Genomic DNA, 22,407 nt, shown 5'->3' with positions numbered 1-22,407 from the left:
CTCTGACTGTCTAGCCCTCCCCTCTTTTCCCCCATCTCTGTCCCTCTGTAGAAACCTGTTTGCTCGTAGTGCATTTTCACACAGACCCCTCTTGGAAGGTGTGTGTGCTGTGAGGGCTACTCCACCGCCGGGAGTTGCTGGGGGGAGGAGGGAGACGGGGTGGCCTCAGGAGACCCGGGCTTGCGTCTCACAGGAACAGGTGCGCCTCGGGGTATCCAGGAAACCCTCGTGGGGCTTCCAGGCTTTTTGACAGCACGACCCTCGGTGACCACTAGCTGTCTCAAGCGCTTTGCAGTCAGCGCTCCCGCAAAGCATCCCTTTCTCTTCAACAAGTACAAATTACCTTTTCCTTCCACTCACCTTCCGAAACCCGGAATACCTCAAACACTGAGCGCATTCTTAAACATTCTTAAAATTCAGAATGGTCTGTCCAGAAAAAAATTTTCCGTCTTAATAAAAGGTTTATTTCTGCCAAAATTATATACTTTATATTTTTTAAGTACAAGAAAAGGGGGCTGGTGAGGAAGATTTTTCTTTTTTTGGGTAAACGTCCTGTGTAGTGTAACAGCAATAAAATCATCAGAGAATACTATTAGCTTTGAAAAAAAAAAAACTAAAAGCTTTATTACAAACCAAGCTTTGAAAATAGGGGGGATTAGGCGGCTGAAAGGGTCCCACAATGGTAAGAAGAAAAGGTTTCATGCTAATGAGGTTAATGCCCTTTGTATCTCAGGCCTCCACATCTTCATTACGCGCTATCTCCGGCTGCACGGAGCGGCTCAGAGAGCCGCAATCCACTCCAACGCCCCCCTTCCCGGCCCAAAGAAGGATTTGATAGCAGCTCTGTTCAAACTAGATAATTATATCTTTTCAAGTCGGAATTAAGATAAAGAAAGTGAAGCAGAGGCGGCTCGCCTTGATCCACTGCAAACAAATTTGGCGCACTTTCGAGTCCTTCCTCCGCCTCAAAAAGGCAGGACAGTCAGCTTATTAGCCGCTCGTTTGCTTTATTAATTCATCTATTTAAAGTGGCAGGATTAGAGCGTCTAATGTGGACGCAGGCTGCCGTGGCGCTGAGGAATATAAATATTTGCGAGATGCCATCCCACGATGACTATCTGGGCGTGGGGCGCGGGGCAGGGTGCGCGTGTGCCCTGCCTCTGAGTTCCCTTCGCAGTGTGCGCCTGCTGGGCTGAGCAGGGGGGTGTGGGAGCCATGTGCCCCAGGTCTATGTGCCCCTTCGTGCTCCGTGGGTGCCAGGCCTGGATGCTCCCGGGCAGGGCTCAATGGGCAGCGTGGGTCAGATTCTGCGCTCCTCCTGGGACACGGTGAACTGTATACATGTTGCCATAGGGTCCTGTCTGTGACCCCGAATGGGGGTATAGGATACAAGTTTGATCCATGTTCCCTTTCCTTGTTAATTACTTGTGGACCTTCCCTGTAGGACCCCTTGGCCAAGTGCATGTTCGGGAGAGGCACGTATTCTCCGTTTGCGCTGCCCTGAAAGGGTCAAACCGAATCTATTACGCGCGTGTGCGGCGGCTACGTTCTCCTGCGAGGTACACATGGGTTCCGTGTGCATTTCTCGCGGAGGGGCCAGAAAGTCCTAGGGTGGGAGAAGCCTTCGACCTCCGAACTTCCTGGCTTTCTTTCTGTGTGTCCAGTGCTCCAAGCTCCTTCTGGCTCTGGTCCTGGCAGGCAAGCCGAGCAGGAGCTGGCGCATTGGCTGCGGCCCGTAACCTGCCGGGCCACTTTTGTGCGAGGGGCGGATTGTGGCTGCCTGAGAGCCGCGCCAGGCGGGTCAGGCAGAAAAGGGACTTGGGCCTGCGCGCGGATTTGGAAACCTCGGCTCCTCCCCGTCCCCGCCTCGAGTCGCAGGAAACAAAGTCTGGGACTCGCGGGCCGGTTGGGGAGGGACTCTGGCTGCTCAGAGGCCTGGCCCGGGGCCCCGCTTCGTGGAGGGGGTTTTAAGGGCTGGTCCAAGTCGGTGTAAGGCTGGCAGGGTGAGGGTCTGTTCTTGTATGTTTGTGTAGGGTGAGAGCACTAGTTTGTGGTATAATGGCATTTGTGTGGACTGTGGAATAGAATTGTGTGTCTCAGCTAGGACTTTAGTCAATTTGTGTCAGTGCTAATTGTTTGAGTAAGTTAAAGGCTGGAGCGGCCGGGGCTACTTATGTAGATTTGGTCAAGATGTCTAGTTGACCTTGTGCGTCTAGATTGTTTTGAGTTAGGGCCAGCACGTGCAGTTGTGAGGCTGCAGAGTGCCTATGACAGTATGGAAATGCAGTTTATTGAATTTGTGTGCCACGATCTAGTTGCACTGTGTATCTGTGAATTCGTCTGGAGTTGTGCATCTCAGAGAATAGGGTGACTTCGGTGTGTGTGTGGCTTGCGGGGACGTTTCTCGGTGTTTGGATGGGGGTCCCTGTGATGGATGTCCATGCCTGGCCCTAGGGCAGCATCTGCGTGTCTTGGGATCGAGGCGTGTGTGTCTAGTGAGGAGACTTGGGCTGGGATGTCATCCGGCAGCGCCCCACTAACTCCGGAGTCTGGCAAACAACAGCCGTTTTGTGTAACTGCGCATTTTTCTAGACCAATCTTTATTATTCCAGCAATCAGCGCTGGAATTACTGGGGCGCCGCCTCGAAGCAGCCGCGGGCGGGGCGGCAGAGGATGCCGGCCTCCAGCGTCTGGAGACCGCGCCCGAAAGCCGGGCTGCGTTGCGGGACCGCTCGAGCCTCACCCGCAGCTTCCAGCCCGCACCCTCCGCTTGGCCGCCGGATTTTCTTGCCCCAGCCAGCCCCGTAGCCAGGGGAAAGTGGGAGTTTTGAGAACCCTCTGACCCCAGCCGTGACCCCTCTCCGGGAGTTGGCTTCTCCCACATGACCCGGTGCGCCAGAAAACTCTAGGCGGCGCCACGCTTGGAAGCGCAAGGTCCATTCATCAGCCGCGCCCCAGCGTCTAATTGGCCTTTTGTTTATTAGTGTTTGTTGCCCGGCGGGGGGTCTCGGGAGGGCACTGGAGCTGCAAGTCGGGGTGCCAGAAGCCGGCGGCGGACCGGCGCCCAGGGCTGGGGTCCGGGTAGGGCAGAGGCGCATCGCACTCCTCTGAGGGGGCGCCAGAGCGCGCCAAAGATCACGCCCACGTGCGGAGATGCACGCATGGAGGCTGGACTCCGAGTGCCAGAGCCTGGTCCTCCCCGCTGCTAAGGCCCCAGGCTTCGCCCCTGCCCCCACCTCCACCTGCAGGCCGAGCCCTCCCCATCTCTCCACACCCTCAGGATTTCAGACCCGCCTTCCTGCCTCTCCTAAGTTCCCATCCCAGGCGCTGGCCTTGTGGCTGGGTTCCGCTCACGTCCCGCCGTTCTTCGTTCTTCGTGCTTCGAGTTCATTTGTCGTGGCTCCGCCGATTACCCCGGGGAGTAAGCTCCCGGTTTACTCTGGGTTTCCCTCCCTAAATACCAGCCCGGCAGTATGGAGCCAGCATCCGGCTTCGCTGGGTGGTGTGACTGAGAGAATGTTTTTGGCAAGGCAGGGAGAGAGGGATGAGACAAGTACTCAAAATTCCACCTTCCTCACCAAGTCAAACCTCACCTTCCGATCCCTATCTCCCATCCAGTGTTCAATCTCCATATCCAGCCTCGCCATCCTCCTACCTACCCCACATTTACTGCCCCTCCTGTCACTCCTGAGAGACAGTACAAAAGTAAGGTCTCCATTCCCAGCACAAGCACAAGGCCAAAATGCACCTGGGGGTCCCGGAGGTGCTTGGGATGGGCATGGAGTCTCATTTGGAAAATGACTTGAGGAGGATTGGCCTCGCCTGGCGGTGGCCTGGCTGCCGGCAACGTCTGGAGGGCTGGGCCTCAGCCTGGCCCCAGACGTCCCCTGCTCCCAGCCAGCTCCAGGCCCTATATATAGCACGGGTCTCCATAGCCCTGGCTGGACCCTGACGTCAGAAAGAACTTGATCTTGCCTGCTTCGCTCCTGCTTCTGAAACTGATCCTTGAAATGAGAGAACAGACTCTACACAATTCCCATGGCCTTGACATAAGGTACAGCGATAAATATACACCACTAATGAGCAATTACCATATAATCACCTTCCAATTAGCTCGCATAATGATGAATTAAACATTCTAGCAGGCGGGATTAGGTTTCTTACTTTGTATATTATTTACGAAGGCTATAGCTTCTGCAAAGAACCAAATATCAAATTAGATGGGGGAATTTTCACTTGGGGGTAATTATGCATTCAGGCCAGCGGCTGTGTTCTGGTCACTTGTCAACTGAGGCCTCCTGCAAGGTAGTGACCAGTGCGTTTGGGCATTTATTTTCCTTTTTTTCCTTCTCTCTCTTTAGGTTGCAATTGCCTTTTATTTTTCCTTTTACTACTCTGGCCCCTGGGGTGAGAGGCTGGGGACACCGAGGTGGAGGACTAGGTGGGGTTTGGGGAGGGACCTCAGAGAAGATGTGGTGCAGGCATCAGGCCCTGTCCTTCTGGCCCCATTCGCTTGGCCCTTGTTCCTGTTTCTCTCCAGCCCAGGAAGGATGCCTGAGCAATTGGCTCTGCACAGCTAGGGAGCACAAGGCCAGCATGGCTGCCCACTCACCTAATGCCACGGGCTTCCTCCCACTGCACCTGGTGCCGCTGCCTCACCTTCCTTAGGCCTCCTCGGGGCCTCAGTGCAGTCTATTCCAACTTTTACCCCTGCTCCCACCCCAGTAACAGGGAGAGAAAGGATACCGCGAGTTGAGAAACCAATGACAAACCTCCACATCGCCCGCAGCCACCTCTGTTGTTCGGAAATGAATTTTGGCAAGAGATTAGTTCCTAATCTGATCTAACGCTGCTGACATTTGGGAAGAAGATGAAAATGGCAGCTCAATTTCATTCTGAAACAGGGTCACTTCGCAGGGCTCTGCTCTCCAGAGAATGTGGATGCCCCTCCCCTCTCCTAAAACCGAAGAGCTGGAGGGGCAGCCATGCCAGGGACTGCCCATCCCCAGGTCAGCCAGAGCCCGTGGGCCCTGGGCCTGTCTGCAGTAGAATGGTGGGAGTGGAGGGAGGCTATCTGGGCTGGGGCCACTGCCTCTGTCCTCTGCTGTCTGCCTTCAGGGCACTGTGCTTGTGCACAGAGAGGGGCTTTTGGGCCCCCATAGAAGACTCTTTAGGCTAGAGAGCCTCTTTCTTGTAGGGAAGGTAAGAAAGTGTCAGGAGTCACCAGTGGAGTAATTAAAGGAAGGTGCCCCAGGGCCTGTGAGGGTTCTTCCCCCTGTACTTCCTGGGTAAGTAAAAGCACAGCTAGGGCTGGGTGGCTGGCATTGGCTGAGGGTCTGGCTTATTTGGAAGCCATGGGTCTGGAGACAGCTGCTCTGGCACTTGACTCCCTGGGGCTGCAAGGTCCTCCTGGAGGCAGAGTTCTCCCTTTTCCCTGCTTCCCCGCTTTCTCCCAGACACATGCTCACCCACTGAAAACCCAAGAGGTGGGTGGGCCATGTTCTTGGTCACCTAGCAGAGCCCTCCATGTCAGCCTTTGTCCTCCACAGGGGCCACTCTGGCAGTGGCCTCATCCTGGGTCAGGTAAGAGAGGGCAGGTAAGTAAGTTGTTGCGGGACCTGCCTGGTCACTGGATTTTGTTCCTGAGGGATCAGGCACTTCTGAGGCCTTGTCTGTGGGGCGCAGGGCCTGGAATGGGGGTTGAGGACAGCAGGAGAATCTGTGCCTGGGTCCCTAGGAAGGGGTGTGCTAATGAAGAGAGTTCTGTGCCATGTACCTTGCATGCTGGTGGCTGCATATGTATGAGTGGCTATACCTGAATATGCTTGTACAGCATGTAACTTTGAACATGTGGATCACAAACATGCATGTAAGTGTGCATGTGACCATGGGGGTTGGGGTTGCGGTAGCCCGTAGTGTGTCTTTGTGCAGCTTAGCAAAAGGCATCCCTTCTTCTGGGTAGAAGGCATCCCTTCCTCTCCTGTGGCTTGCCAAGTGGAATGTGAACTGGATTTCAGCAGAGCACCCCGTCGCCCATCCTTTTGGCCAGACTTCTTAGGCAGTACACAGTCTGGAGTCCATAAACTTAAATTCTGGTGGAGACATCTGTGTGTTGAGTGTGGTATTATCCAAGGGTGACTTTATTATTGAGAATCAGCTTTATTCCTAGGAGTCCCTCCTTCAGTGGCACCTAGCTGGGGACTGCCTCTTGCCCCCTTTGCAGTACAGAGGACCTGAAGAGCAACAGCCACCACCGTCTTGGACCCTGAGCAGTATGCAAGCCTGGTAAGCACAGGTACATTTGCGCTTGTGAGTGGGGCTGAGTAACAGAGTACATGTGTATGGATGGATGTTTGGAAGTGTGAATATTTGTGTGTGTGAGTGTAGGTGGGCCCAGGTGTGACCATGGGGGTGGAGAGGGCATGACTGGACATGTTTGTGGGAGCCACAGTGAGGTGCATGGTTGTGGGGTACGGTTGGCTTCTCTGTGTTGCCTCCCCCAACCACGCACAGGCAGAGCCTCGCTTCGGCCACGGTGGTCTGTTTCCTGAAGGGCTCACTGCCACTCCTCTCCTTGACCCACTCTAAATGACTGCGGTTGGCTGGGTGCAGTGGCTCACACCTATAACCCCAGCATTTTGGGAGGCTGAGGCGGGCGGATCACGAGGTCAGGAGATCGAGACCATCCTGGCTAACACAGTGAAACCCTATCTCTACCAAAAATACAAATACAAAAAATAGCCGGGCGTGGTGGCGGGCGCCTGTAGTCTCAGCTACTCAGGAGGCTGAGGCAAGAGAATGGCGTGAACCCGGGAGGCGGAGCTTGCAGTGAGCTGAGATCACGCCACTGCACTCCAGCCTGGGCAACAGAGTGAGACTCCATCTCAAAAAAAAAAAAAAAAAAAAAAAGACTGCAATTGCAGCCTTCCATGAAAGCCAGAAGTGGTGTCTACTACTGTAGATCACTTCAAGCGGAAGGACACTGCTTTGTTAAGTAAACAGCACCATGTTGACTCAAATGTTGCTTCTGTACTTGCTGTTTAGGGGCAGCACAAAGGGACTTAAGCAGCTCCAAGGACCCTTGGGGTGGTGGTGTCATTCAGGGTTTATTGAAAGCCAGAGCCCTTTAAAGAGCCCCCTTCTCTGCCCACACCCTATGGCACCCCACAACCTGCTTCTCTCTCAAATCTTGAGTTTTCATAGCTGAAAAGGAGACTTTATTTATAATATACTGAATATGCTACAGACCACATCCACTTGTCAGCCTCAAGAGGGTAGAGGAAGAGAGCATGTGTGGACCTGTGTGTACACACGTGAGGTGTATGTGGATGTACCAATGATCTCAGCCCATCAGCTGTTCGTGGAAACCCCAGGAAGAGTGATCTCTAGAGGGGTCACTTGGTTCTTTGCCCCAGGGAAAGGAATAGGTGAGCCAGGAGTCTCTGGGGGACTAGCATCCAAGCCTCATGCTTGTTTCGGAAGCTCTCTCCCTGCCTCTGGCCCTGGGTTAGATTGTAGGCCAGCCTGGGGGCAGGAGTAAATAGCCACTGCTTCTGCTTCAAATGCCTACTCTGTGCCACCACTTCATGAACATTGTAGCTGTCTGCCCCCCACCCCTACCCCCACGAGTCAGGCCCTAGTTACCTGCCTTCCCTGCTCACTGCCCTTTCTGGCCTCTCCTTCTATTGCAGACCAGTGGGTGATGGAAGGCACTTAGGTAGGGAAAGGACCTTGTGGTAGTTCCTTCCCAGTCTCATGACTCGCTCTCTCATCCTGGGGAAAGGGACCAAGCCAATGGGTGTACAGGTGTCACTATAAAGAGACAGGATCCAGGATAGTTCTGTCCAGAACCTTCCTGCTGCCTGTCTGATTGTGATTTTCGCTCATTTCTCCATGTCTGCTTGCTTGAGGTCACAGAGGTGGCTGTACCCAGGAAGGGTGGAAAGTTTTCCCGAGCCCTGTACCTTCTCTCAACCATACAACCAACCTTCCTCCCTCCCTCCCTCCCTCCCTCCCTCCTTCCCTTCCTTCCTTCCTTCCTTCCTTCCTTCCTTCCTTCCTTCCTTCCTCCCTTCCTTCCTTCCTTCCTTCCTTCCTTCCTTCCTCCCTTCCTTCCTTCCATAATATTTGTTTAACTTAGATTTATTCCACAAATGAACTCATTCATATGTGAAGTGACATACATGTAAGATGATGATTATTATTATTTTTGAGACGGAATCTCGCTCTGTTGCCCAGGCTAGAGTGCAATGGTTCAATCTCAGCTCACTGCAACCTCTGCCTCCTGGGTTCAAGTGATTCTCCTGCCTTAGTCTTCCGAGTAGCTGGGATTATAGGCATGTGCCATCATGCCTGGCTAATTTTTGTATTTTCAGTAGAGACGGGGTTTCACCATGTTGGCCAGGCTGGTCTGGAACTCCTGATCTCAGGTGATCTGCCCACCTTGGCCTCCCGAAGTCCTGGGATTATAGGCGTGAGCCACCATGCCCAGCCTGTGTGAAATTAATTATTAAGTGCTGTTAGCTACAGGGAAATATTTGAAACAGTCAAAATGATCATTGCTAGGGGATTGGTAACATAATTTACCCTAGGATGGGATGTTATGCAGTAGTTAAAAACAAAGAAGCATAATCTGTGTTCTAATATGGGAAGCTCTTTAAGATATGTAACTGTTAATTGACAAAAGCAAAAGGAGTTTCCTTGGAATATGATTACTACAAAAGAAATACATATGGGTGTGTATTTGTTGTGAAACTTGCTTATAATCTTTCTAGCAGGATACAGGAGGGACTGGTAAAGTAGATTCCACAGTCTTTCTTGAATGCTATGGCACGATTTCCTCCAGCACCTGGTCGCTCCTCTCCAGATCCAACTCTGTCCCTCTTGAGTGGTTAATATACCATTTGCAAAGGGATTCTCAGCATGGAGCACCATAATCCAGCTGATCCTTTCCGGTTCTATGTAGAGCAGGACTCTCCCATCCCTTGCCTTTAGCCACCGTCCTGTTAATGCAGTCCACAACGGCACTGGCTTTTTTTGGCAACCAAGATTTTAGACAAAGTTATAGAAGTTGGCCAGCCCAGCTTCCCCTCCATGAAAGAATCCTACAGGAGGTCCCACTGGTGGTCATGCAGCCTGGGCTTGGATGTTTTCGTGCTGAGAAGCTCTCTACCTCCCATGGTTGCATAGTCTCTTCTAAAACAGTAGAGTTTCAGGATTTCCCTTGAGCTCTGGAGAACAAGTTTTGCCTCTCTGGAGTTTAACCTGGAGTTGAGTCAGTTGTTTGAAGCACTGTTCCCTTGTTTGCCTACCCACTCCACCCATTATTATGAAGAAAATGCAAATTTATACAGCAATAGAGTGACTAGTGTAATGCATACATCTCCCATCTTCAGTAATTATGTGATGGATTGAATTGTGACCCCCCCCCTCAAATTTATATGTTGAAATCCTTACCCCAAGTACCTTACAATGTGAACTCATTTGGAGACGAGGGCTTTATAAAGGTAATCAAGTCAAAAGGAGATAGCTAGAGCAGGCCCTAATTCAGTGTGACTGGTGACCTTATAAGAAGAGGAAGTTTGGTGGCTTGTCTTGGATCACACCTGTAATCCCAGCAATTTAGGAAGCAGAAGCAGGAGGATCACTTGAGTCCAGGAGTTCAAGACCAGCCTGGGGAACATAGTGAAACTCTCTATCTAAAAAAATAAAAATAAAAAAAGAAAAGGAAGCTTGGACACAGACAGTCCCAGAGGGAAAATGATATGAAGATCCAAGGAGAAGATGGCTGTCTACAAACCCAGGCCTGGAATAAATTCTTTCCTCAGAGGGACCAGTCCCGCTGACAACTCTGTCTTGGATTTCCAGCCTCCGGAGCTGTGAGAAAATAAATTTCTGGTGTTTAAACCACGCAGTCTGGTGGTTTAAACAACAGCAGCCCTAGCTTGTTAAGTACAAATGATCAAGTGAAGGTCAATCTAGTTCCATCTACCCTTCCCAGTGTCTCTCCAGCCCAGGCTATTTTGGAGCAAATTCCAGACATTATATCTTGTTGTTAGTAACCATGTTAGGATGTATCTCTAACAAGATTCTTTTGAAAGCTTAACTGCAATTTCATGGTTCTTTAATAATTTGACTGTCCATGAGGGGTTGTCCCACAGGATGAGCAGACACCTGTGTGGTGACTCCTGCCCAGTTGACCTGGGCTCTGGGCTCTGCCCAGAATTCAGTCTCCACGTTCCCCAAAGATGAGATCTCTGTTGGATCCAGGTAAACCAGACTCTCCAGTCCTGGTCCTGGGAAGGGGGCTCTCCTCCTGGGTAGAGTCTGGTGATGCTGCCCATTTCTGCCCCTCCCACCCTGCCCAGCTCCCCTGACCCAGCTCATGTAAGTTCAGGTATACAGCAAGAACACTTCTAGGGTCTGTGGGTCTCATTTAACAAGATGCTTTCCGAAATTTCCAGAAACATTCCCCAAAGCAGCACATGCTAAGTAGAACTAAGAATACGTATGCAATTCTGGCTGGGCGTGGTGGCTCACACCTATAATCCCAGCATTTTAGGAGGCCAAGGTGGGTGGATCACTGGAGGTCAGGAGTTCAAGATCAGCCTGGCCAACATGGTAAAACCCGTCTCCACTAAAAATACAAAAATTAGCTGGGCATGGTGGTGCACACCTGTAATCCCAGCTACTCGGGAGTTGGAGGCAGGAGAATTGCTTGAACCCAGGAGGTGGAGGTTGCAGTGAGCTGAGATTGTGATACTGCACTCCAGCCTGGGTGACAAAGCGAAATTTTTTTTTCTTTTAAATCAAAGCAAACAAACAAACAAAAAAGAAATATACAATTATTTTGGGGTCTGGGAGGGAAGAAGGTATGAAAAAACCAAATGCACCCAGAAGGAAGATCTGTTACACTTATTTGAAAACTTCAAAAATAGTAGAAAGAATTGAATCAAAATGAATGAACATGAATGAATAAACATCATGTTAAGAGCTTTGTCTATTGAGTGACTCTTGTATGCCATGTACTTTTCACTCGTTGTAGTTATTTTTCACATTGATACTATGAACGAAATACCATGAAATCATCCCCATTTTGCAGATAAGAAAATAGACCAGTTAAATTTCTTGCCCAATGTCTCAGAGCTGGAAAGTGGCTGAGACAGTACTCGATGTGCGATGAGTTCACGGCTTGCTCGCTCTCGTTCTCTTGAAGGAGAACATACTTGAGTGATTTTATGGTCCAAGGTCTGAGCTAAGTGCTTTATGTACATGATTTCCCTGAATCCTCATAGCAACTCCGTAAGGTAGGTTCTATGAACAAAACCCATTTTACAGATGAGGATACTGAGGCTCATGAGGTGAAGTGATGGCTTCAAGTGGCAGAACTGGGACTTGAATCCACGGCTGTCTGACTCTGACATCTAGACTGTTAACCCTGAAGCCTTTATCTCTTATGTTTCACATCTCAACTAAGTCTACTTGCTGTGGCTTGGAGACTTTCTGGTGACATCAGGAGACAGTGACACAGTTGCAGGCCTGCGTGTACCCTTCACTGGGTGTAAACACCCCAAGGTGTGACTGAGGAGGCAGCCAGGACACAGGTGAGCCCATCAGAAAACACTGGTGCCCTCCTCCTCCAGGAGGAAAAGAAGATATTTGGACACTAGTTCCCTTCTTGAGAGAGAAAGGACTTCCTTCCCACAGAGGCCTCTGTTGTGTGTGTGTGTGTGTGTGTGTGTGTGTGTGTGTGTGTTGTGTGTGTTTAGGGGGAAACGTGGATGCCTCCCCCTTCCTCTGTGTGACATGAATCTTGATGTTGCCAGTCTGGTCATACTGTGGACATCAGCAGGGCTCCAGGGGTCTCAGGAGGAGGGCTTTGCTCTCTTCCATGGGGCCTTGGGTGCCTGTGGTCATGGTCCTGTCCCCCTTGGGTGCCAGCAGCTTTAGCCACTACCTCCCCCGCTGTGTCTCAGCACAGATTAACCATGGGAACCAGGCCCCAGCAGGAGATGGCCGCCCGGAGTAACCAGGATAGCTGAGGCAGAACCTAGGTGGAGTTGCTCATGCCCTAGAGCTGCCTCCCAGAGAGGGCCCACTGGCGAGGAACCCACTGGGAGGATTAGCCTGAGAGTGTCCTCCTAGTGGCTCTGTGAACACCTCTGATAGACCTGTTTAAGGTTTCTGGCATGCAGGTTGCTTCCAGGGAACAGCTAGAAAGCCAGGTCTGCCTTCCGCTGTTCTGGGCTGCTGGGGGGTCTGTGGCCCTGGAAACCACAGCTGTGGGGCTGTAGCCTCTCTGAGCTGAGTCAAGTGAGGCTCCAGTCTCCCCTGGCAGTGGCTGCATTGTTAAGTAGTGTACAAGCAATTACACCCATGGCAGCTCAGTTGCACCCTAAGCAAATTAGGTGCTGATCCAAAGGTGTAATGAAGCAATAGTGAGTGCAATTTAGCAGTTGCGAGTGCCTTCCTCACTAGTACAGCAATCACAGGCCCATTCAAAGACCTGTTGGAGGCCCATTTTGTTTCTACGACCCTGCCTGTGCTAAGTCCAGGTAAAGAAAGACCTTGAAGCCAAGTTCTGTTTGATTTCTAAATATTCGGGGAGAACCTTTGGATGTGTCAGGGTGCCAAACATAATTAACATTCCTTAGAAACAAAACACACAACAAGCCTGCTATTGTTTTTTAAAATTATATGTCTTCTGATATAAAACAATCCCTGGGTGTTGGTGATATGTTGATTAATTATCCCAGACAGTTCCTTTTGAAAGTTAGGAAATGTGTTTCTTGACCTCCTTCTCCATTTCAAGGTAGCCAACCTATCGAGTTTCCTCAAGTGCATTGTCATTACCTGTGCTGGAAAAGAGGAGGGAGAAATGGATATCCCTGGGTGGTGGTGGGGCCAGGCTGGCCTGTGGGCTTTCAGGGGCTTTGTAGGCCTTGGAGTTAGGGGTCTGGGTGGCTTTTCAGGCGGACCCAGGGGAGCCAGGTCTGCAGCCCCCATGTGTGCCCTAGATAGAGGGCCCAGTGCTTGTCATGCCTGGTGGGTGAGGACGGAGCAGTGTGGCATTTGTTTGCAAGCTCTGGACCCTCCAGTCACAAAGTCCCTGGTGACTCGCTGAGCAGACTCTCCCATGGCCACTCCCTATGGACCACTCCTCACTTTCTGCCACCCTTTTCTGAGTTTCTGAGCCCTCCTGTGAGCCTCTGAGAGGCGTGCCAAGGTGAGGCTGCAGTTTACACAAGACCTGACCAGAGGGAGCCACAGGGTGGCAGCCAGGAGAGGGGCCTGAGAATCTTGGCAGGTGTGTGAGGGGAATGCTGTGGGTGCTGAGGGGAGGGGAGAGGCCCCTCCAAATAGCCATGAAGATGTGTGTGCATACACATGCACAAATGTGTGTGTGTGGGATGCATGTGGTTGCTCATGTGTTTATATAGGGGACTGTGTGGGTGCGTGTGTGTGTATGGATGTATGTTTGAGCATGTGTATGAGTGTGCATAGGTGTGTATGTGTATGTGTGTATATGGGTGTGTGTGGGTGTGTACATGTGTGTTTACATATGTGTATAGGGGTGTCTGTATGAGTGTGCCTGTGTATGGGTAGGTGTGTATGAGTGTGTATCAGTGTGTGGGGATGTGTCTGTGTGTATATGGATGTGTGCATGTATATACAAGTAGGCATGTGGGTGTGCATGTGTCTATGGGTGTGTGGATGTGCATGTGTGTGGGTGTGCATGTGTGTGTATGGGTGTGTGGGTGTGCGTGTGTGTGTGGGTTTGTGGGTGTGCATGTGTGTATGGGTGTGTGGGTGTGCGTGTGTGTGGGTGTGCATGTGTGTGGGGGTGTGTGTGTGTGCATGTGTATGGGTGTGTGGGTGTGCATGTGTGTGTGGTGTGTGGGTGTGCATGTGTGTGGATGTGTGTTGGTGTGTGGGTGTGCACGTGTGTGTGTGGGTGTGCACGTCTCTATGTGGATGTGCATATGTGTGTGGGTGTGCATGTGTGTCTATGGGTGTGTGGGTGTGTGTGTGTATGGATGAGTCTGGGTAGTGTGTAGGGGTCTGCGTGTGTGGAGGGGAGATGAGTGAGTGCGGGGACATTTTCTGCTGAAGTTTCCTTTTAAGCACCTGGTTTCGGCCTGGCTCACAGGGGCCTAACATTCCTGCCTCTGCCCTCACGGGTAGCACTTCCTTGCCTTGCCCACCATCATTTCCCTACCCTGCTGCCCCCAGTGGTTCCCTCCCTCTAAACCTGTAAGTCCAGTCTCTCCAGCAGGCAGTAAGAAAGTGGCACGAGGGAGTGGGGCCGGTCCTTGCCCCTCTTGGTTGCCCTTTGGTGGTCAGTCCTTCTAGGGGCGCTCAGTCTCTCCTCTTCTCCTTCCTGCCCCACTGCCCCTCCTCCTGTCCCCGCTCTCAGCCCTGTCTTCCCCATCACCTCTGCCTGTCTCTGTGTGGCTCGCTAAGTGTCTACTTTTCCTACCTGATTACACAAAATATCTGAAGTGGCCCTCAGGGAATAGAATTAAACTTTATTAATACATATATGGTATAAACACATTATAATGTAAAAATAAAACAGCAAGAAATCAATATAGAAAAACCATAAATTAAACAGTCAAGACCAGGGGAAAGTTAGAAGGCAGGTATAAGATTTTGAGTATTTGCAGAGACAGTGGTTGTGACCAACAGCTATGGAATGTGCTCTGTGCCATTCAATTCTGAACTTTATGTGCATTCTCTCATTTAATCCTCTTGATGATGCCCCCAGAGAGGTAGAAACTCTTACCAACTCCGTTTTAGAAATGAGGATATTGGGCTTAGAGTGGCTGAATACCTTGCCTAAGGTCACACAGCTGATAAATGGCAGATAAGGGATTGGGGTGGAGGTCAAACCTAGGTGCTTGCAGGAGGCGGGAGAGCACATAGACCCAGCCAGAGCAGTCTTAGAGATGAAATCCCTACCCTGTGGGGCGGCCTGGCAGCCCAACAGCAGGAAGCAGACCCCTTTGTGACCCCTCCTCATGGGGGAGGCCTCTCCAGAGAGGGAAAACAGCCTTGTCTTAGGCACACCTGGCTGCCCCACCAGCCCGGCGTTGGATTTCAGGAGTGCCAGATAACATGCCAGGGCACTTCCCTGGGGAGGGGTCTGGTACACATTTCTCTGCCCATATCCAGTCCCCTTAACTGGCTATCAACCAAAAAACTACTTACTTTCTTGAAGGCAAGTGAGCAAACAGTACCCCTGTGTGGTGTCGGGCGCTGTGACAAATGGCTGCTGAATGCAGTGGCTGGGCTGAGCTGAGAACAGAAAGATGGAAAGATGGGGTTGCGGGGGCGGGGGGTGCACAGGGAAGAACCATTCAGAAGGAAAGGAGGGAGAGTGTCTTGTCTCAAGGGGAGAGTTGAAAGGCAGGGTTTACAAGGGAGCAACATGATCACTTCCTGTCCCCTGTCCCAGGCATAAGACTTGGAAAATCTCTTAGTGAGGTGAGTTTAAAGATCTTAGCTGAAATTGATGACTCAGGCAAGAAAAGTGGCCAGGAGATATAGCTGCCCTTGGCTTGGAGAAAGAGGGTTCAGATCCTGATGATTAAATGATAACCCACCTTCACAGGCCCTCACTCACAGCAGCCGTTGAGGCACCTGAAGAACTGGCTTACAGAGCCCAGTTTATTTAGCACAAGGAAGCCAGTTTCCTACCTTGGTTCAAAGTGCACATCTGGGTAAAGTGGCCACTAACCTTGCCAACTGTGTGACCCGGGACAAGTATTTTGGCTTCCGTTTCTTCACGCATAAATGAAGGCCATAGTAAAATTTACAACCTGGGGGTATTGTGTATATTAAATGAGCCTAGCATGCCGTAGGAGCTCAATAAATGCTAGGCACTACTATATTCCTGCAAGTTGGGAAACAAATGGCTGCTATTGAACTCTCAAGAGTTCAGCTTTCTTTTGACTGTGCCCTGCTATCAGAAACAGTCATTGTAGGCAGTGGACAAGCCTTGAGCTAGATCTAGGAGATGGGGATCCCAGTTCCAATTCTTTCTCTGATGGCTATGTGACATCGGGCAAGACCCTTTCCCCCTCTGGCCTTCAGTTTTCTCACCTGAGAGGTGAAGGAGTTGGACCAATGGAGCTTCTCAGCCGGGTAGGTCCGTGATGAGGCCTCCTTGGGCACCTCATAGAGCAATTTCTCTTCAGCATCCGAGGGAGGCTTGGCAGGATGAATCCTAAGCTTATCAGGAAAGATCCCAATGGGAAAGGTGATTGAAACATTTTTTTGTCTTAGAGTAACTCAGCCAGACCCCTGGTGTGGCTGCCCCTATTCTGCAGGCTTTGTTTAGAGTTGGGTGGAGATGACTCATTCTCATGCCTTCAACAGGCTTCTGTCAGTGAACATACTGAGCACGCTCCCACTGGGCATGGAGGGACACAGCTAATGCACACACGTAGCACACGTATGTATATACATGCACACACGGACATGCACAGAGCTGCTTCCATGGTCTGTGTAGAAATGACTGCCCTGGGGATGCTCTGATTGGGAGTATCAGAGCACCTGGACCCAGGAGTAGCATTGCCAGATTTAGCAAATAAAAAGATAGGATGCCCAGCTAAATTAGAAAAATAGTTCTAATGGCTGAATTTTTGTAATTTATTGACAAAAGCTGAATACAGGGTGTTAATTATGGACCATTTTGACAGTCTATACAGGAGCTGGGTCACATAAGTAAATATGGGACACGTCCTTGTATATAAAATACCTGGCAACCCTACCCGGGGGGTCCCCAAATCAGCAATGAATTGGACTGAAAGCTGGATAACTTCTTGGCTTAGAAGACAAGTAGTTTACTCAGGAGGCTCTCAGATTGGGGGTTGGAGGAAAAGTCCAGGGTAGGGCTTAGGACTTTGCTAGAACCCTGAGGGCACTGAGGTCCTGGCTACACTGTCTTCCAGATCTGAACCCCACCTCTCCCTCACTGACCAATGCCTGGCAGCCCAATCACATTAGCCTGTTGATTGGGGGCAGCTGCCCGGGCACCACTGCTATTTCAGGATGGAACTGACTCATAGCAACAAAAAATGGACAGAGGGAAGGACCTAACTCAGACCCCGCCCCCAAAACCCATATAGGTGTCCCAGCTAGGAGCAGCCTCTTTCTAAGTCATTGTTCATCCACCCCTTATTGGGCAGGGACTCTTTCCACTTTGCAGACGAGCAAATGGAGGCTCAGGGAGATCTGCTGGGACTCTAGAATGTTTGCTGTGGAACTAGAAAAAGGCCACTAGTCCCCAGTTGAGCCCCAGCTGGACTGGATTCTGTTGGTGTGTGGGCTTTGAGCCCGCCTAGGAGGGGTGGGAGCTGCAGTTAGTGGGCACCGTGGTGTGCAGGAGACTGGCTGAGCTGTGTAGCAGAGATGAGACTTGGGGAGGTGAGTTAATGAGGTAAAATATTTTGTCCAGTGTTCACACAGCACACGGGGTGGGGGTAGATGATCATTATTGCTATATTAATGCTAATCAAAGTGATATTATAACTATATTATTTCTGTTCACATTTATAGAACAGTTTTGATAAACCAGGCACTGTGCTAGGGGCTAAGGGGGCCCTCAAAGAAAGTATGCAGTGCTGCCCATCCCCTAGGAGCTGCTGAGAGTCTAGGTAAGGATCTATGCAGGTCACACATGACATATTACATGAACAAGGCAAGTGGTGGTAAAGTCATGTGACTTGGCCTTGACATTTAGGAAGATGTCAAAAGAGAGGGCTGGTCTCACTCACCAATGCCTGGCATTGTGTGGTGATCAGGGAAGGCTTCCCGGAGAATGTGAGCATCAGGCTCTGGTCCTGGCCCACTCTCAGCCCAGTGTGTTCTGTTCAGCACCCTGAGCTTGCAGGCATGTGGCATAGGGGTGACACTCAGAGAGTGGTCCCAGGGGTGTGTCCAGGGCTGGACAGAGGGCCTAGGTGGGAGAAGCTGGGAGCGAGTGTCCGTGACCTGGCCAGAGTTTTGAAGGGCTGGAGTGATGTCAGTTCTTTACCTGCTCCATCCTCCTCTTAGGCTCCAAGGAGAAGAGCCAGGTAAGAGCTGGGTGTTGCTCATCTGTGGCCCTGGCTGGGAGGTTGCTCTGCTGAGAAGCTGACAGCTCCACCCTGTCCACAGTGACCCTAGATGCCCATCGCAGCCTTTAGCCTACTGCACAGGAAGGAAAGATCCTTCTCTGCATCTCAGGGATTCCATCTGGTTTTTATTTTCATGTGTAGCAGTGACGAATGTTGCCGCAAAAAAACAGAAAGAGGCAAGAGAAGCATACCTCCTCCCGTGTAGGGCGTTTCATCGTGTCGTGTCTGTGCTGGCTGACTGATGGAATTTGACATTCCGAGCTCATTAGCTCAGGAGTCACTTACAGCGAGCAGTTTGCACTGGGAGGTTGAAAAGGGGCTTTAGTTTTGGCATCAGTGCGAAATTTGGCTTCCAAGGAGAAGCTGTCTGGCGGGGCTCATCCCATCCTGAGGCTTTCCCTTCCGCTGTGCTCAGGCTTGGCTTAGCTGGGATCTGTGTCCCCTTCTCCAGGGAGAGGGCCAGCTGGGGCCACCCTCCCCATTTCATCTCCCAGGCCAAGACACTCGATTGTCAAAGTTGGAAGAGAAAGTCTGACTCCAGCAATTTGCAGGGTAGCAGGGGAACTGAGGCCAAGAAAGTGGGGGGCGGGGGGCTTGCCCAAAGTAGCCCAGCATGTCAGGGAAAGAGGGGCTGTAAATAAGAGTGTGGATTCTGGAGGCAGAAAGATGATGCTTTGAAGCCTGCCTCTGTTCCTCACTGGCTGCGTGATCTTGGCCCGCAAATGCCCTTATCTCAGAGGACTGCAAAGAGATGAAGGTAACATATCTGAAGAGCCTAGCATGGTGCCTGTTTCAGACCAAGGACTCAACACATGCTAGTTATTGCTATTCTCATTCTTGTTATTATTGTGGTTCAGCCCTGACTTCCAGACTTGAAGTGTGGCCCATTAGTTCATGGTGAGGTCTTTTCTCTGCCTTCACGAGTTGCCCAATGAGAGTCAAACGGCAAAAACAGCCTGGAGACTGCTGGGGACAGCTCTGCTCTGGCTTTGCCCTTTGGCCTGGAATTAAATGGTGAAGTCTCTGGAGACCAGGCTGAAGGGAGGCAGAGCTTCAGTAGGAGGGGAGATGTCCTTAGGGGGCAGCAGGATGTGCCAATATCAGTCATCAACCAGGCCTCTGCTCCAGAATATCCTTACTGAGTGAATGAGTGATGAAACGTTTGCCCGTTGTTGATTTTTCTAGACCTGGGCCCCTTGGATGCTCCCCTCTAAGGCAGAAAGAGCATGAGTGTGGGAGCCAGCTGGCCTCAGTTTCTTCATCTGCAAAAGGGGTACTGTTTCTCTCTTGGGACTCAAGGAGATGGTGTGGGTAAAGCATCTTGCAAGTAAGCCTCATTCTACTTCCACCTGCACAGAAAAGCTCCAGCTTTGAGGTCACCTCTCCTGCCATTGTGTTCCTCAAACCCTTTTGAAGAGGTAGGAGAGAAGTATTACCACTCCCATGGTGCAGGGGAGAACACCGCGGCCCCAACAGGGTGGTTGACTTGCCCAAGAAGTCATCAACAAAGCCGGGACCTCATGCCAAACCTCTTGGTTCTCAGGCCAGTACCCATGCTGCTATGATGCTTCCGTTTCAGCAGCTGGACAAAAATATGGTTGAAACTAAACAACAAAGTCAGCAGTTTCTCAGCCCTTCTCTTCACTCACCCTGGGGATTGGTTGAACTTTCCTCTTCCAAGACATAAACACTCCCCCTGGGTTAAGGGCGCCTTGGATCTACCCCATAGACCTGAGTCAGACTTCAAACAGGGCCGGGTGAAAGGGAAGGGGTTCTCAGCCGTAAGATGAGTCACGTGGGCAGGGTGCTGAGACCCCAGGCTGGGGATCCTTCCCAGGCAGACCTTCTGGGCAGATCATGTAAGCGTAGTTTCCTCCCAGCACCTTTCAGGAAACCCTGTACAAACAGCGCCCTCCCCACCTGGCTCGGAGTCCTGGTGATTAGGATTTAATGAGCTGGCTGCAGAGAGCTCAGCAGGCTGGGGTCAGTCTTCCAGGCCTGCGGAATGCACCTCTGCTGGGCTGGGGCTCTGAGTTTTGTGTTTTGGGCCAACCTGATCCTCATATATCTATTTGGAACCAGCGAGTCCCCCCAGAACATTTTATCAGGTTATTTTGAGTTAGGAGTTTAATAGACATAGAAGCCTTTAAGGAGAGTGAGTAAATGAAGTTGGCAAGGGGGAGGAGGCAGGGGAGAGAGGAGGAAATCACAGGCCGAGTTTTGGAAGAGGGCTTGATTATGTTGGTGACAGCAGGCTGCATCTTCCAGGACAGGAATCTCCTCATGGTTTATGAAACACTTCCCCTCACATAATTCTATTTAATTCACACAACAAGCCTGAGAGGTAGGGAGGGTTCATTTGCCTTATTATCCTGCGTTTACAGATGGTGAAACTGAGGCGCAGAGAGGTGCTGAGATCACACAGCAGACCATGGGCAGGGCTGGGATTCTGGACCAAGCTTGGTTTTCTTTTCCCGGCACCACAGTATCCTCTGCAAACCCTCCGTGTTTTCCACTCCTGAGTTAGATGTCATGGTGGTGCTGCAGAGGGGGCTGCTGGAGCACTGTTCTTCATGTAAACGGGGGTTCCTTTTGCCCTTTTTGTGTGCCTACCCAAAAGCTTCTCTGTGCTCTGCTTCCCTTTGCTCTTCAAGATGCTACCTTAGAGCTACTGGAGCCACTTTGTTCAGGCAGAGGGCTGTACGTGCCCTAGGGCTGATGATCTCCCTCTGGGAAGGTTTGCAGCTAAGGACTGCCTGGAGCAGGGATATGAAAGCCTAGCTTTCTCGGCTCAAGGCAGGACAAACTTAGAGGTATAATTTAGCCTTTAGAACTCCCCATGGGACTGGTCACCAGCTGGGGCTGGGACTTCACCTGAAACTGCACTCTTCTTGCTTCTGTCTGTCTTGCTCCCCTACCATGTCCTTCCTCCAATCTTTCCTGGGAGCACTTCCTTAATTTCTCATGAATCCAGACCTTTAGATGAGATACATTCTTTTTTTTTTTGTTTTTGAGACGAAGTCTCACTCCATCACCAGGTTGGAGTGCAGTGGCACAATCTCGGCTCACTGCAACCTCCACCTCCTGGGTTTAAGCGATTATTTTGCCTCAGCCTCCCTAGCAGCTGGGACTACAGGTGTGCACCACCACACCTGGCTAATTTTTGTATTTATAATAGAGATGGGGTTTCACCATATCGGCTAGGCTGGTCTTGAACTCCTGACCTCAAGTGATCCGGCAGCCTTGGCCTCTCAAAATGCTGGGATTACAGGCATGAGTCACCGCGCAGGTGTGGTCAGATAGATTCTCATCTAAAGGTCTGCTTCTGACCTGGACCCAAGACAGGTGCTGAACAAGGGCAGGGCTCCAGAATCAAGATCATGAAAGGAGATGAAATTAGAAAGGGAGGGGAGCTCCTTCACAGAAATCTAAGCGTGAAGGGAGACCTTTTTGAAGCGTTGGCTGACACAGAGGTGGGGAAGAGGTCATCTGAGAACGTGCTAGAGTGTATTTGTGAATGAACCATATCTTAGAGACTGTGATCTCATTATCTCTTCTGAATGACAAGGGTAAGGTGTTGGCCCATGGGCCTTGGCTATGAACAGGGACACAAACATGCTGGGGACTGCATTGGGTCTGAGACACAAATTAGCATGCAGGATATTGATTAGGGAATGCACTTAGGAAGAAAACCTACAAACAAATCAGGGAAGCAGGATGGGGTGGAGGGAGAAGTTGGGCTGTGATGCAGTTGCAGCCAAGGACCCAGCAGACCCCATGGGGCTCTGGAGCTGGGATGGCATTTCAGAGATGACCTGAATGACGCTGGGGGCTGGGTCTTTGTACTCCTGCTTGGACCAGTCCTTGAATGCTAGCTACCCCAGGGAGGGATGTAACCTTGAACTAGGCAACTTCCTCCAGCTGAAGGAAAGTTCTGGAGAAGGACTCAGCTGCAAGGGATGTGGGTGGTACAGCACAGGGTTCCACCGACGCTCATGGACTGTCTGTTGGGGGGTTTCCACCTGGCATTTTCTTGTCCCTGGTTCATCCAATCTTTGGGTACAGAGGCTGTAGAAAGAAGGGAAACATACCTGCTTTCAATTCCATTTAAGTTAACATGAATTTCTTGAGGAGTTCTTATATGTTGGACCCTTTAAGGCCTGATGAAGAAGAGAAGGTCTTTGTCTTCATGAAACTTCAGTCTAGGTGGAAAGATGCAGCTTTTGCATGTTTGAGAAGTGAAATGATAGTCCAAAGGAGCGGGTGTCTTGATGACTAGTGTTTA

Source organism: Mandrillus leucophaeus, unplaced genomic scaffold (assembly GCF_000951045.1).
Source record: "Mandrillus leucophaeus isolate KB7577 unplaced genomic scaffold, Mleu.le_1.0 Scaffold65, whole genome shotgun sequence".
NCBI lineage: Eukaryota > Metazoa > Chordata > Mammalia > Primates > Cercopithecidae > Mandrillus > Mandrillus leucophaeus.
Note: the sequence above shows the minus strand (reverse complement) of the source record.